This window comes from Macaca nemestrina, chromosome 2 (assembly GCF_043159975.1).
Source record: "Macaca nemestrina isolate mMacNem1 chromosome 2, mMacNem.hap1, whole genome shotgun sequence".
Classification (NCBI taxonomy): domain Eukaryota; kingdom Metazoa; phylum Chordata; class Mammalia; order Primates; family Cercopithecidae; genus Macaca; species Macaca nemestrina.
Window position 1 is genome coordinate 52677977 of NC_092126.1, and position 16317 is coordinate 52694293.

Below are 16317 nucleotides of genomic sequence, written 5' to 3' on the forward strand. Positions count from 1 at the left end.
CTGGAGCAAGGCTGGATGAAATGGCCTCTTCTGGAATCTTCCAGATGCATGTCTGTCTTCCCAGCTGTTTCCTCACCTCATTTCCTCACTACGCTCCTGCTCCCTCTTTTCTCTCTCATCCCCAGCTTTGCCTTCACCTCTTTCCACAAGATTCCAGCATGTGGGGGCCTCAGTCCTTTCTCACAGTGTTTTCTCTCTAGCCTGGCCTGGGCCTCACCCTCAGATCCAGTCTCTGCCTCGAAATTTCTCCTGCCTCAGGCTCTGGGTCGCACCTTCTGGGCCAGAGGTCTGGGGAGCAGAGCGTGGGAGTGAAGAGGAACCTGCGAGCCAGAGGGAGGAAGGCAGCCCAGGAGGCCCGGTCTGCACTGCCAGGGCCTGGTAACCAGCGGAGTGTGGGAGAGATGTGTGCTCTACATCGCGGGTGGTGTCATGGAAACCTGCTGACACCGCAGTTCATACTTCTGTGCAGTGAGTTGGAGATGATGTTATTCACTAGAATGCCAGCGAGGCTGGGCCACACAGGCAGGCCTGGTCATGGCTGTTTGAATCATTAGGCCCCACAGACATGGGGGACATGAACTTTGTAACGGCCTACAAAATGTTTGTGGTCTGAAAAAATATATATAGATTACAGCAACAGAAAAGTAAATCATAAAATAAAGATAAATGCCTAATTAAATGTCTGCAAACCATAATACCGTATCATCCAGTCAGCCACAAGTCAACTCATGTAAATAATATTTAATGTGGAATGTGGGTGGATTTCCGTGTGAGTTAATATGCTTGCAATGATCTGAAACTGACACTGATGCACAGGGGCTGCTCCCTTGGAGGAAGCTGGTTGTGGGGACAGGATTACATATGTTAGAGGATTCGCATAGAGGGGAGGGCCATGGGTAGGCACCAGGGACCCTTAAAAAGGGCAGAGTGAGACAAAGGGGGCAGTATCCAAGATACCCACATGTTCCCCAAAGTGAACCCCTCCCCAAGGCCCTGCAAATCTTTTGTAAAATTCCAAACATTCCAGTTGGTTCAACTGAGTTTCTTGCAGAAGCCATCAAAGGGAGTAGGTGGGGGATTGAGGAGGGAGGTTTGCCTCTCTCAGTATCTCTACAATGGAAACTGCCTCCGTCTACTTCTGCCTGAATGTCCAGTACCTCGTAGTTCAAGCAGCCTCGCTCTCAGCGCGAGAACCTCCTAATGGGTGTTCTGCTTTCATTTCTGCTTCTGTTCAACCTTTTCTCCACAAAACAGAAACACTGACCTCTTAAAAATCAGCAGTCAGATACCTTAGGACTCCCACTTAGAAGAAGTCTCCACCTCCTTCTCCTGGTTACAAAGCCCTGTAGGATCTGGCCCCTTCCGGCTGCTCACCCCTCATAGCTACCCCTTCTCTCCTGAGTGCAGCTAATCTCAGCCACTCAGGCCTCCCTTGCCTTTGAAATGTGCCCAGCTCAGCCTGACCTCAAAGCTTTGGCCCTGGTGGTTCCCTTTGCCCGGAACCCCTCCTCCAGATCGACAGGCTGCCAAGCTGGCCATTCAGGCCTCAGCCAGCAGCCACTTCCAGGGAAGACTTCCCTAACCCCCAAGAGGAAATTCACTACGTCTCAGGACCTCACAGGATCCTGTTTCACTTTCCTCATCAAACTTTTCACTATCTGAAAATCTCTTTTCTTGCATTGAATTCCTTACTTTCGTTTGTTTACCTCTCACCCACTGGAATTTAAATTCTGCCAGAACAGGAACTTGCCTGTGTTTTGCACCATTGTGTTGTTATTACCTATAATAATACCTGAGATGTAGTAGGGGGTCAGTAAATACTTGTTGAAAGAATGAACTTAAAAAATGAATAAATGGGGCTGAACTGACATGGCCCACAGGAGTGTAGAAATCATGGAGATACTTTGAAGTCCTGAGGTTGGGGATAAACTAATTTTTACCTAATCTGCAAGTAGTCGGTCCAAGTAACATCTGGTTTACATGTGTGTTTAATTATACCCTATCTTATTTCAAAAGACTTTGTGGTCATTTTCAAAGATACATATACTGCAATAATTTATTTTTAAATAGTGAATATGGGGAGGAAATAAGCACTGAAAAAACAAGATGAAATGGGGACAAGATTAGTAATTAAACTAATATCACAAAGTTCTTTTCACCTTGCCAGAAGTGGATTACACATTGAACATTGAACTTCTTAATAACCAGTGATAGCTTATCTATACCAAAGTCCTTAAAAAAGAGAAGATAGAAAATGCAAAACTTTCCTCATAGAATTTTTACCTGTTGGCCATGAAACATAACAACTATGCATAACATGAGAAGTGTTCTCAATTAATGCTACTCATCTTAGGTGTAGCACTAAATTTGGTTTGCCATCAATTAATATTTATCGAACATGTGCACTCAAAGAGTTTACACATTCCAACAAACTTGTGTGTCTTCTTCACATCCTGCTCAAGTCAGCTGGCAGGATTCAGACCAATTCAAAACATTTCCAAGGAGCGCAACCCACAGGAAGTAGAGTTGGCAGCTTCCCTGAGTGACACGCGTCTGACTTAGCTTACTTCTAATCAGCAGAAAATTCTTACTTGAGTTTAACATACAGGCTCCTTAATATTACTGAGGCCCATTTTCTTCATGCTGCCTTCTCAGCCCTCTTCTCTAGAATAAAGCCCGTCCATTGGTTTAATTTTTTCCAAAATTTATGTTTCCCCAAACTTTGGTCATCTTTCTTTCTGTCTTTGGAGTTTTTCGTGTTCTCTCTTTCACACACACGCACACACACACACACACACACATTTTTGAAAGATAGTCTAATAGCACAGTGTTGAAAGCATGGGCCATGAAATATTGACCAAGTTGCTTCACATTTTTGTGCCTCAATTCTTTGTTGCAATTGGGGGTGATAATTTCGCCTACCCCCCAGGGTGGCTGTGAGGATTAAATGCATTTGTATATGTAAAGTGCTTAGAATATAGCTTGGTACGTGGCAAGCACTATGTGAGCATTAGTGATTATTATGATTACACGCCATTCCCCTTTAAAATGGCCCTCCCCGCTACTTTCCAGAAACTGTGCCCCTTGGCAGAAACTGTGTTTATTATTGCTGTCTCCAATCTCCACATCTCTGAACTTGCCTGGAATTTCCTTCCACCCTTCGTTGTTTGAAGAACTCCTACTCATCCTTCCCAACTAATCTTAGATGTCTCCCCCTGCAGAAAGCCTTTCTTAATTGACACTGCCTCCCCTGGGCTCTCCTAGCAGCCGGTGCATACTTCTCGATCATAGGACTCAGAATACTGTGAGGTGTTATCTATTTACTTGTCTGTCTCCACAAAGGACTGTTGGGACAAGAGCCAGAACATATCGGTTGCTATATAGTGTTGCTCAGTCCAATGCTGGTTGAACTAAAATGAGTACAGAACTGATTCCGTGGGGGAAAAAAAGCAACCAACAAAATGACAGCATCACATTCTCATATATTTCATACTTAAACAATCCAGTATCATGCTTGCTTTTCTGGTTGGGACTAAAAGAAACTACTTATTTTTATTCTTTGTCATTTAAATAAATTGAGATTTAACTCATCATTGCAGGAGATGAAGCCCTATTTCTCTTGCAAAATAAAAACCATTTCAGGAAAGTGGTATAAAGTGTTGGACAGAACCCTTTACTGGTCACTGGATTTGAGCCCCACTACTGCCCCTCCTAGTTGTGAGATTTGGTGCAAATTAGTGAATCTTCCTGGACTTCAGTGTCCTCATCTGTAATATGGGTGTTGTGGTACCTGCCTTGTCTCCCTCTCACATTTCTTGTGAAGATCAGATGTGTTGGTAGATGTGAACGTGCTTTTACAATAGTAGATCACACCTCTGGTGATGTGAAATAATATATTATTTGGAAAGAAATCTTGGAGTTAGACATCTATTCCAATAAGGGGTAGAGAACTATTCTAGCTGTAAGGTTAACTGTAGATATTAGTCCTTTTGAATCAAGATTCAACTGTAAAGAAATTTATATTCATTAGATGTTAAGAGATGTCCCAATATATTTCACATAAATGGCACTGTTTTGAGAGGCAGGGTGTTGCCGTGTCTCTGCAGGCTTGTTCTATGTTCCTAGGGAAGAGGGTAACTGTGTAACTTCATCAAGGGGATGTGGGGGCAGGGCTGGATAGTAGGGGCAAATGCCAGGGTGCACACTCCAAACACAGGGCCGTGCCAATTATGACTATTTTTACATGGCCACTGAACTCTGAAAACTTACCATATAACATTTTGTCAGCTAGAAGATGTCTACATGCTAGTCCTTTAATTTTTCTTTGCTGCTTTCTAATTTTACTGTGATGATAACAAAATGAAACCACAGCACTTCCATCAGAAATCAGAGCATGTCCGTGAATAACTAGCAGACTGCATACAGTTTTCCCAGTGAATTCTCAAAGCCAAACGTGGGTTGGCTTTTGTATATAAATTGCCAGTGCGCCTTTTCCATTCCGGTGGGAGCTCTCTGAAGGGAACGTTACAGCTGTGATGAATAACAGTCCCTCTAAAGAAGCTGGCATGAAGCACGCATTTCATCCCACTGAGTGGAGCACCGCGCCTGCCGCCAAATGTTGCTGGGTCTCCCACAATTAAATAAATATATACATATGTCGCTTGGCTTTGTTTCCAAGTCTTAGGCTCTATAGAAACTAAGCACTTTATTACTATTAATAATACTATGGTTATAATAGATGCAGAGCCAAGGAATGGTACTTTGTCCTTAGTGGTTTTGATGAAAGTTCCCATTGTTCATTACTTATTTCTTACAACAAACTTTAACCCTTTGTTTACCACTGTAATAAATGACAGTATTTTTCCAATATAAATTATCTCTATATAGGCAATATTTTGATCAATTAATCTATAAAAATGATAACATCTACCTCAGAGACCAGGATAATCATAGTTAACATTTATTATGTGTCAAGCATTTTTCTAATTATTGTTATACCCATTTTGCAGAGAGGAAAGTGAGGTTTAGGGAGATTAAATGACTTCTCTAACATGGCATAGCTGGAATTTGAACCCAGGCCGCTATGTTCTAATGCTTCTCCATGTAAGTAAAACCCCAAACCACGTACAATGAATTCTATTTGCCTTTTACTGCCAAATAGTGACAGAATCACACTATTCCTGTGTATAGAAAGGTTTTTTTTTTCTTTTTAGAGAGAACACTTGTTAGTGGCTCTAATAACGATTGTCAAGATACTTTGTTTTTGAAATGCCACTTTAAAAAACCCAAGATATTATTTAGAGAGAAACAAGAGACTATGGAGTAAATATCTAGTTTTCTGTTTCATTAAAAAATTGTAATATCTGTAAATCTTGAAGATAACATCACCTGCCTTTTGGACAATTCCTATCCATTTTAATTTGTCTTCTAACTCCACTCTGCCTACCCTCCCACTCACCTGAAGGCTGTTATGGAAACCTCCATTCAATGGCCTGGCTCCCTGCCACCTCACCCCCAGCTGCAGTGAGCCTATGGGATTGGATCCAAATTCCTCATGTCAAAGCCCTCATTAATGTCGTTTCATCTTACTTATCCATTCTTATTTCCTTCAATTTGTCCACATATACCCTAGCTTTCAATCTAGAGCAACTCCTTTCTGCCTTTCGGATATGTCCTTCTTACTCCTTCTGATTCCACACCTTTGATCATGCAGTCCCCACTCTGTGAAGTACTCAACCCCAACATATGAAGACCCTTCAAGACCCGTTTCTGCTTGAAGCCAACTATTTTAGTACACTCCCATCTTGCTTTCCCCTAACTTTCTTCCTATTTCAAATATAGCTATTAACAGTTAGTTGAGTTATCAATTATTCCTTAAGGAATTGCTAAACAGGTGACATTTGAGACCCCTAAATATATTGTCACCTCCTTAAGGACAGGGCCCACCTTATGCGTTCTCTTATATCCTCCAGAATCTCCAGCACAATGCGGAGGAAACATTAGGTACTCAATATATACTCACTGAGTAATGAAGATTGGAAACAGTCAAACTTGCATTTAAAAATCTTAGGTTTTTAATTTATAGCACATTTATTAATTTTATAATTTTACTTAAGTAATGCTCTAAAACAATCTGAATGTACAACAGTAAGTGTTATTTAAGGAATAATACATTCATATAATGGAAATAATATGTAGCTATTTAAAAAAGTGTTCTTTCAGAAATATAATGACGTCAAATGCTTTGCGATACAATGGTAAATTTTTAAAACGTTACAAAAGCATGTTCAGAATGTTCTCAATTTGGGAATGAAAACTCCGATATTAACAGAATATTTAAAAGTATTAGCCATAAAGGAAAAGACTAATAATTCACACTTTGAAAAAAGCGTATACCTTTAACAGAATATGGGGCAAGCCTGACAGAGGACCCATATCCAGAAGATATACAAGAATTCTTACAAATCAATAAGAAAAAGGAGACAGCAACATTTGAAAGATGGGCAAAAGGCTTGAACAGGCAAAAAGAAGATGTCCAAGTGGTCAATAAACAAATGAAAATGTGCCTAGCACCATTAGTTATCAGAAAAATGCAAATAAAAAACCATAATGAGATGCCAGTACACACCAACTGGATGGTGAGGATAAAAACAGAACAAAAAACAAAAAACTGACAATATCAAGTGTTGGCAAGGATAGGGAGCAACTTTCTGGGACTTCCTATCACCATTCTTTTATGAAGAATCCCTTGTTTCTTCCACTCAGTGACTTTGTATTTCTTAGTTTATTTTCTATTTTTGCTGGTATCTGTATTCTTTGATGTTTTCCTAAGAAAGGATGGATAAGAGTTAAATTTTTGAGTACTCTTAGAATTTTTATGGTATTTATCCATTATCTTCTATTTTGTTTTTCTGTTGCCCAGGCTGGGGTGCAGTGGCACGATCTCAGCTCACTGCAACATCCACCTCCCAGGTTCAAGTGATTCTCTTGCCTTAGACTCCTGAGTAGCTGGGACTACAGGTTTGTTGCACCTTGCCCAGCTAATTTTTATATTTTTAGTAGAGATGGGGTTTCACCATGTTGGCTAGGCTGGTCTTAAACCGACTTCAAGTGATCCACCCACCTCAGCCTCCCAAACTGCTGGGATTACAGGCGTGAGCCACCATTGTGCTGGGGCCCCCATTGTCTTCTACTATCTAGTGTTGCTGCTGAGAAAGCTGAAGTCTATTTTGAAATAATCACCAAAAGCTTTATGATCTTTTCTTGTCCCTGGTGTTCTAGAATTTTTAAATGATCAACCTTAGTTTGGGTCTTTTTTCTTTTTCTCACCATGATGGACTTTCCAGGATCCATCCCTTTCCATCCAAAACTCACATCCTTAAGTTCTGAAAAATATCTACAATTTCCTCCATCTCAGCCCCACACATCCCTCATTTTCCCTTTCTGGATTACAGGTGACTGTTGGACCTCCTGGGTTATTACTTTTCTTTCTCTCTTTTATTTCATTTCTTTGCTACTTTTTGTTCTACTTATAGTAGATTTTCTTGACTTTATCATTCTGCCTTGACTTTTTCATCTCATTTTTAGTGATAATAATCACTGAGCTTTTATTTTGGCTATCATAGTTTAAATTTCTATGAGCTTTTCCTTATTATTGGAAAGTATCTTTTTTCCTAGGCTTGACTTGGTTAGTGAATACAAACAACTTCTCTTTTCTCCCATAGGATATAAATTATAATTGTTTCTATACTTTCTTCTTCTCACTTCATTATGTCATTCATATACATTCCCATAGTCTGCATACTTGTTCCGGTGTCACTTTCTTGTATATTGGAGGATTTTTCTATTGTTGGTGATCCTTGGCCTCTGTTCATATTTTAGAGGGAGGAATTAAAATATGCAAAAATATATATACTGCACGTATCACCCAGTGGGCCTCTCTGTTGAATTATCAAGAAGAAAAAAATGGCAAATTTTATTTTTTAAAATGTCATGCAATGATTTTCAAGTAAAAAAGTAACCTGTTCAATACCAAAGATTCATGAATAATAAAAATTTTGGTCATGAAAAGAATGAGTGGGTAGATACAGAAGTAAATTATTGAATTCTAGAATCTAGTTTAACTGTACACCATAGAGAAAAAGTTGAAGTGGTAGATCCTCAGTAAAGCAGCTCCATGGTTTATAAAAAAGTATAAAAGCTCTCTTCGTTCTAAGCAGGTAAACAGAGCTCTTTTTAAAGTGACTGTGGAGAAAATGAATCTGACAGAATATTTAAAACTCATTGGTGCCTCTTGGAAAACCTTGAAAAATATTATAATTTGAAGACAAATTTGTGGGTATAGTGTACACTTCCTCACAGTTTCCTTCTTTTCTTTGTTTTAACAATCTTATAAAAATTTGCATTTAAAAGCACCTTGGCTGCTGAAGAGTTCTGTGGGTTGTTGGGTTATTTTCCTTTCACCTCATGGTTTTACTTCACCTGGTAATTAAAACTGTAGAAAGCCAAAAAGAGGCAAATAAGAATAATATTCCTCAGGTTGCTTTTCCTGTCGTTAGCAGAAAGTCATCAAAGGATAATGTTTTTTAAAGTTTTTCAGAAGATATTGAATTCATTGAGATATTCAAGAGAAATGAAACTTGTAAACACCATCAAAGTCTCATGAATTCACTTTTACATATTTGCCATTAACTCATTTTGTCACAGCAGCCTCATTAATTCATCATCTTTGCTTTGTGCTCCTTTTCCTTTTCTCTTATAACTTATACATAAGCACAGCTTTAGTCATTGTTTGCTGGCTCTCCTGTCTGATACATTTGTGGGAAGGAAGTCACAAATAGTGACTGCTGGCTTCACACAGGTGCTTGCAGAAGGGATCATTGATTAATGAGAGTCTCATCTTGAAGGGGATTACTTGGCTGGGTTTTTTACCACTTGATTCTCTGCCCAATGAGGTAATGGCAGAAAATATTCACTTGCCTAACGATGATTTCTTGTGTATTATATCAGAAAGTAGCTGAGGATTGTAACTTAACTTGTAAGATATAATTTGAGATTTTTAAATGGAGAAAGTGCAGCCAGAAGACAAATTGACATGGCATAGGGAATTAAGTACAGCTGAGGACAAAGTCATCCTGGCTAATATGGTGCAGTGGTGCTTGCTCTTAGCTGCATATCACATTAGAATCATTTGGGGAGCTTCTAAACAAGCACCCATAGGTGGGTTCTATTCCAGACCAATGGAAACTGGATCCCTGGGAGGGGGCCTGAGAATTAGCATATTGCAAAGTTCCCCAGGTGATTCTGATGCACTATGAGGGTTAAGAATTGCTGATACAGGACAAGATACATTATGCAGGAATAGGAATAATTAAGCTCCCTCTGTCTCCCCAACTCTATATAAGACACATCATGGGAGAATGTGCAAAGACATAGAAGGAATGGCTCTTACAGGGTTTTGTAATCTATATCAGAGGCAAGATAAACACAGGAGAATAGCTGAGAACAGCATAAGGCAATATCGAATCATGTGGACATTATACCCACAGCGATTCTGGGGAGGAAAGACGATGGTAGGGGAGGATGGTTTAGAGGCTTCACAGGAAAAGTGTTGACTTAGGACTTTGTGGAGAGTAGGAAGGGGGCATTCACTGCAGGTGAGACAGAAAGCAAAGGAAAGAGTGTGCTGGGGGTGTAGGGAAGAGCTAGTGGACTGTCTTGGGGCTGTGGTTTAGGTTTGGTTTATTCTAGTCTCATTACCAGCCTCCACTGAGCACTTTACATCAATCTTTACAGGAACTCCTCTGTGATGTATCATTACAGATGAAGATACTGAGATACTGGGCCTTCAAGGCATAAGTAACTTGCTCAGGGTCTAGTTCCCCTTTCAGTCAGAAAATCCAGGTGGAGGTCGTCAGTCTCACCTGGTCCCAAGGGGGAAGGTCGGAAAACTCAAATTATCTGCAGCTGTGACATCAGTGGGATGGAGCGTTTGCAGGGGCAAAGTGGAGAAGCAGCAGCAAACTGACCTGTAATGTGAGAGAATCTGAAGCCCTCATCAGGATCCCAGATGAGGATCAAGAGACTCAGATAAGCTGGGGCCACCAGACTTGGGGCAGAGGTCAGGAGTTATTCAGACCCAACACTGGAGACAGAAGTCCTGCCTACCGTCAGGCTCTTCCATGCTCCTGGAAGCAGGCTTGCATGTGAAGCAGAAAGTTCTGACATGGTCTCCTGGATGTCACAAATATCTTATAACCTTAAAAATATAGCATTCTTTTCTTGTTGTTTTCTATTATTATGTAAAAATATCATATACTATTAAGCAATGTGCACCTCAGCCTGCCTCACACATTCCTGACCCTTTGAGCTATAAAGAGACATTTTTGGCACCTGGGGTAAACAGCAGGCGATGTTCTTCTCCAAATCAATTTTATAATTCATGATAGGGCTCACAGATGGGCATTATTAACAGTGCGCACCATCTGGCAGCTTCCCACTTTAAATCATTATTCTTGCTAAATAGATGTTAAGCTTTCAAAATCATTATTTACAATTTTTGTGTCATCTAAGTTTCATGCCTTAGGTACAAGCCTTTTCCAATGTTTGGCTCCTGTTCCCCTCCTACTCCAGCCAGAGATTGGGTACAGCTCAGGCATGGGGTAAGGGCGGATGTTGCACAGATACCGGTATGAAAACAACTAAGAGTTTAATGGTTTACTTCTCAGGGTCATGAAATGACATTAAAGTTTTAATATTTATGGCATTCAAGAGGCCATGCCCCAACAGTATAAACATTTTCTGTGATATTATGAGTCCCCTAAGGTACCCAGGAGAGACAGGAGTCTGGAAGAATCAAAACAAGCAAATGGTATAGATGTAATTTGAATTCAGTCTGTGTAATACTAAAACATTTCTTTCTACCATATTATGCCTTGGCTACCTAGACACTATGTGCCCTGCAAAGAGGCATCAGCTATGGTTCTTGTCTTCCAGGAGTTTTCAGTTTAGCTGTACTGACAGGCTGAAACATGAGAAGATAAAAAACAACTCATGATTGGCATCAGACTAAAGCCAAACAAGATGAAGGCACATTAAGTGCTGAAGAAAACCAATTCTCCAGTGATTCTCTTTGAAACTTACTGTTCTAGATTATTTGAGATCGAATTTGCATTTCCACTATTTAGTTTTTATTATTTATATTTTTCAAACAGATATTCCAAACACAGGGCAAAGTATTTATTGTGTTTTTTTAGAGACAGAGTCTTGCTCTGTTATGCAGGCTGGAGTGTAGTGGTATGATCATAGCTCATGCAGGTTCAAATTCCTGGCCTCAAACAATCCTCCTGCCTCAGCCTCTAGAGTAGCCAGGACTACAGGTGTGTGCTACCATCCCAGGTTTCTTTTTTTTTTTTCTTTTTTTTTTTTTAGTGATAGGGTCTTTTTATGTTGCCCAGGCTGGTCTTGACTCTTTGCCTCAAGCAATCCTCCCATCTCGGCCTCCCAAAGTGCTGGGGTTACAGATGTGAGCCACCACACCTGCTGTCAAAGTGTTTAAATGATACAAAAGGATAGACAGCAAATAGTAAGTTTCCCACATCTATCGGTCAGGATCCTAGCAGAAAACCAAATTTACCTCCAGAAGCTTCAAATTAAGAGCCTTTACTGAAGGGACTGCTTACAGAGGTGCAGGGTTAAGGGGGAAAAACAAGAGATGTGGAGGCCCCAGAGACTGGCAACAGCCTGAGGAAGGAAAGAGTGTTAGTGGAGCCCAGTGAGAGTCGGAGCCTTGGAGGACCTAGTCGTGGACAGACACAGCTATTGTGAGACATGGCACCAAAGCAGGGAGGGAGCATGGAAGGAATCGCTTGTCTTTCTCACTCTCAGATATTTTGCTGGTGCATCCCATTGGTCAAACCCAAGAGGAAGTCAACCCCGAGGAAAAAGGGTGATGGAGGCTTTGGAGGACACTCTGAACAGGGCAGAGAGGAGGGCAGGAATGTGATCTGGGGTGGTGTGGGGTTGGGGCAGGACCCACAGAACAACCAACATAGCACTCCCCTATCCCTCAGTCCCCTGAGGCAGCAATTACAGTAGACCCTTGAATAACATGGTTTGAACTGTGTGAATCTACTTATATGTAGATGTTTTTTCACCCAAACTGAGCACATCAAAAATACAGCATTTGTGGGATTAGAAATGTGAGTGTATACAAGGCTGACTTTTGGTATAGTAGGGTTCTGCAGGGCCAACTGCGAGACTTGAAGAGTGTGAGGATTTGAGTATACATGTGGGGTCCTTGAAACAATCCCTTACATATACTAAGAGAGAACTATATTCACATTTTCTTTGTAACCATCCAGAAATAGTCAATGCATGTACAAGCTACAATGTCTATGCCAACCCATTTTCTCTACAAAATAGTAGGAAATTCTTCCCCGACTACCCGCCCCACCCTGCCCACTCTTGCTCTTTATTGCTCAACAGTCATATTTCTTGGATTTGGGCCCATTCTAGCATCCACAGAACTACCTTGTTGGATACCGGGGGTTCTGAAAGCATGGTCCCTGGATGGACAGCATCAGCATAAAGTGGGATCTTGTTAGAAAGGCAAAGAATTAGAAACTCGGTGGATGAGGCTCAGCAATTCATGCTTTAACAAGCTCTCTGGGTCCTTCTGATGCACATCCAGATCCAGAGTTCTAAACTTTGTGAATGAGGCTGGGGTCCCGCCTGATCGAGGCTGCTGGCCATTCACGTGTTGATGTACCCAAGCAATCAGTGGACAGAGGTCCACATTATCAGGCCATGTCTTTCCACTGAAGCTACTGGGTAGTAAAAACAAAAAGCATTAAGTATTGATTCCGTATCTGATATCAGTTCTCAGTGCAAACCTGGAAACAGCATGGAAAGGAAAGACTCACTCCCTTCCTCCTGGTACACATCATTTTCTCGCTGGTTTTTCATCTTGTTAGTTCTTTAGATGCAGACACTATGTTTTAATAGGTTTGGTTTGTGTGTGATGCAATACAAGCTAAATATAATCATGAAGATGCACAATCACCCCATGCTTAGGGTTGGCATCTGCTTGGAACCCACAACTATGAGACTCGCTACCCGCCCTGGTTCCTAAGGTCACTGACTCCCTCAGGAGGGCCCTGCCAGGCACTGCTCAGCCATTGTTTACTGTGGCTCAAATACCTGTAGCATATACAGCAATGGCCTACACAGAAATGGACATCTTGTCCTCACAAAGATTACAAAACAGCCTGAAGCTTGGCAGGTACCTGCTGTTTCTGTGATCCTAGGACCGTCCATGTGCCTTGGTTTCCCCATCTGTAAAATGGCAGTGACAGAAAAGGCAGGGCTTGCTCAACTCTGGGGACATATTCAGGTAGAATGATGCAATGTGACTAGCGCCCCCTGAAGGCTGAGGGTTGAATGAAAGATGAAACATGAAACCTTTTGCCTGGTGCCTGTTCTGTACCGGCCTGAACCTCCCAGCTGTGTGACAGTCAGCTGCTCAGGAAAGTGCAGGGTGAGTCAGTCGGAAGTTGAGTCCAGGCTCCTTTCTTTCTTACCACTTTGTGACTTAGGCAAGCTCATTCACCTAGAGGCATCATTTTGATGTATTGTCTGGAGCAGTTCCTGGTACATTATTGGCACGTAATAAGTATTTGTTGAAAGAATGAATGTACACTTACGGATCTCAGTTTCTTACTTTACATAATGGGGACAATGATGTACCTCATGGGAATGAATTAGGATTAGTTGAGAAAACAGTTTAAAGAGACCTGATACACATATGCAGAAAATTGAAATTGTTTCCCTTCCTTACGCCATATACAAAAATTAACTCAAGATGGATTAAAGACTTAAATTTAAAACCCCAAATCAAAAAATCAAAGTGACATGTTGCTACTGATAAAAGCCGGCTTGGATGACAGGGCTTAAGCATGTGAACACATGGGTCCTAACACTCTACTCAATTTAAGACCCTGCACAGATTCTCTGGACGTGCTGGACCACTGCAGGCCTTCCCTGCAAGGGCCATTTCCATAAGCTTATGTGTGAAGTTGCAGAGTCGGCCTCCCTCTGTAGCTGGGAGGACCAGACAGAACTGAGTATTCTCAGTCTCTTCTCCCAAATGCAGCATTCCGTTAAGTTGGCTCCCCCAGGGATGAGAGTGTGAAGGGACATAAAGATGCTCCTGGAAGAAAACGCTAAGGGAACCCTCCCTGAATGGAGTGGTTAATCAAACCCTTCGATGGAAAACTAAGGGGACATGGAAAGGATATGTCCCCTCTGCTAACATTTTTTATCTTGGACCTGTGTGCTTTATGCTTTTCTGTAACTGTTGGAATGCTTTATCAAGTGCCAGTGAAAGAGAATTTTATTTCCTTCTTTTTATTTGTTTTGATTGATCTTAGGTATGAAAAATTTTATTGGGAAAGACTGTATATATATTTGGCTACTATAGTGGGCATATTAATTGCCTATTGTGCCATAACCAATAATCCTATACTGCAGTAACTTAAAACAGTAATAAATATTATTTCACATAGTTTCTGCAAGTCAAGAATTCAGGCCAGGCACGGTGGCTCATGCCTGTAATCCCAGCACTTTGGGAGGCTGAGGCGGGTGGATCACAAGGTCAGGAGATCAAGGCCATCTTGGCCAACATGGTGAAACCCCGTCTCTACTAAAAATACAAAAATTAGCTGGGCATGGTGGTGGACATCTGTAGTCCGAGCTACTCAGGGGGCTGAGGCAGGATAATAGCTTGAACTTAGGAGGCGGAGCTTGCAGTGAGCCAAGATCGTGCCACTGCACTCCAACCTGGGGGACAGAGCGAGACTCCGTCTCAGAAAAAAAAAGAAAAATTCAAGAGTGGTTTAGCTGGGTGGTTCTGCTGAAGTCACACAAGTGGTGGAGCTGGAATTTGATCTCAGATCCGTTAAATAAAGTTGAATTTCTCAAACAGTTCAAATCAGGGCTTCCCAATGAATGCATTTTCAAATCACCTGAAGAATCTAATTCAAATGCATATTCTGTTTCAGTAGGGTTTGGGCCAGGCGAGGTTCTACATAGCTAACAATCCCCCAAATTATGCTATGCTGCTGACAAGGGACCTCACAAGGAGGTAGTACAAGCCACTGCTAGTGGCTATGCAAAGGAGTGAAACTTTCTAAGTGCAGTACCTGGCACAACGAATTGTCAAGCAAATGGTAAATCTTCTCTGCAAAGGGGAGCTGAGACTCAGTACCCACAATCCACTCTGGAGTCTCCTTATAATCCTGAAGAGGGAAGCCCAGAGGAAATTATCTGGTGAGCTTATCTCATCCTTCTAAAAACAACGATGAGGATTGTTTTGAGGAGAGCTGCAGTGGGAGGTTGAGAGTCAAAGCCACACTATTTCTGGAGGCTTCCTCCTTTTTTCCTGGGATCAGACTCTACTTTTGTGCTATCATCCACCTTTGGGGAGGTCCATGAAGGTCGTCTGCTTTTGGGGGTGCATTTGGGACCAGGCAGGAGGCTGCACTTCCCAACTTAACCAAACACAGCTTCTCAACGGGGGCTTCCAAGTTGGGGCAAGGGCTATGCATGAGGCAGTCTGTGTGTGGGTGTTGGGGAGCTGAAGGGACATCCCTAGCTGGGCCAGGGAGCTCTGGTCTCTCCTTGTTTGTCTCCTACAACTGTGGCAACAACACAAAGCCTCTCAGTATGTGCATATTGCTTTGTAGTATCTCTTAGAGAGACAAGATAATGAGTAGTTTTCTTAGCTCATCCATGAAGTTAACATATAATACATTAATTGCATTTAGGAGCATTTATTCAAGTAAGTGTAACTAGTAATTTCAAAAAAATGCCCAATAATACTGATGTTACAGCACACTTGGCATGCTTTGCTCCAGAAATGCCAAGCGTTTCCTCTGTTTGGCACTGGGGAGAATCCTGGCACTTTGCTTCAGAAACAAATCTCCTTAATTCCTGTGGACTCTGTATCAAGCTTGCATTGCTCTTTGGTTTTTCCAAGGCTAGGACCTGAGCTATTTGCTTTCTTTCATCTTCAGATTACTTCAGCCACCCATCAATGTGATTTCTGAAAGCACTGTGTGAAAATTTGAGAATTACGTTGTGTAAACCACTCTCTATTTCATGGTAGACCTCTCTTCCCTCCACCCTCACAAAGCCCAGAGCCAGGGACAAAAAGGAATGGGAAAGCGGATTTGCCTTCCCCAGGACTTCCCAGCCAGGGCACAGAAGGACAACAATGCTGCCTCCCAGCATCTCCTAATGTCTCTAGAAATGAAAATG

At 41.6% G+C, this 16317-nt stretch overlaps 1 long non-coding RNA gene across 1 annotated transcript in view; it reads left to right on the forward strand.

Annotated features, from left to right (window-relative positions):
- Positions 1–15172: 15172 nt before the first annotated feature.
- The window catches only part of LOC139361751 (uncharacterized), a 56311-nt gene continuing 55166 nt past the window's right edge, over positions 15173–16317 (forward strand). The window contains exon 1 of the long non-coding RNA XR_011619345.1: positions 15173–15327. This is a non-coding gene — a long non-coding RNA (uncharacterized lncRNA). The remainder of the gene's footprint in view (positions 15328–16317) is intronic.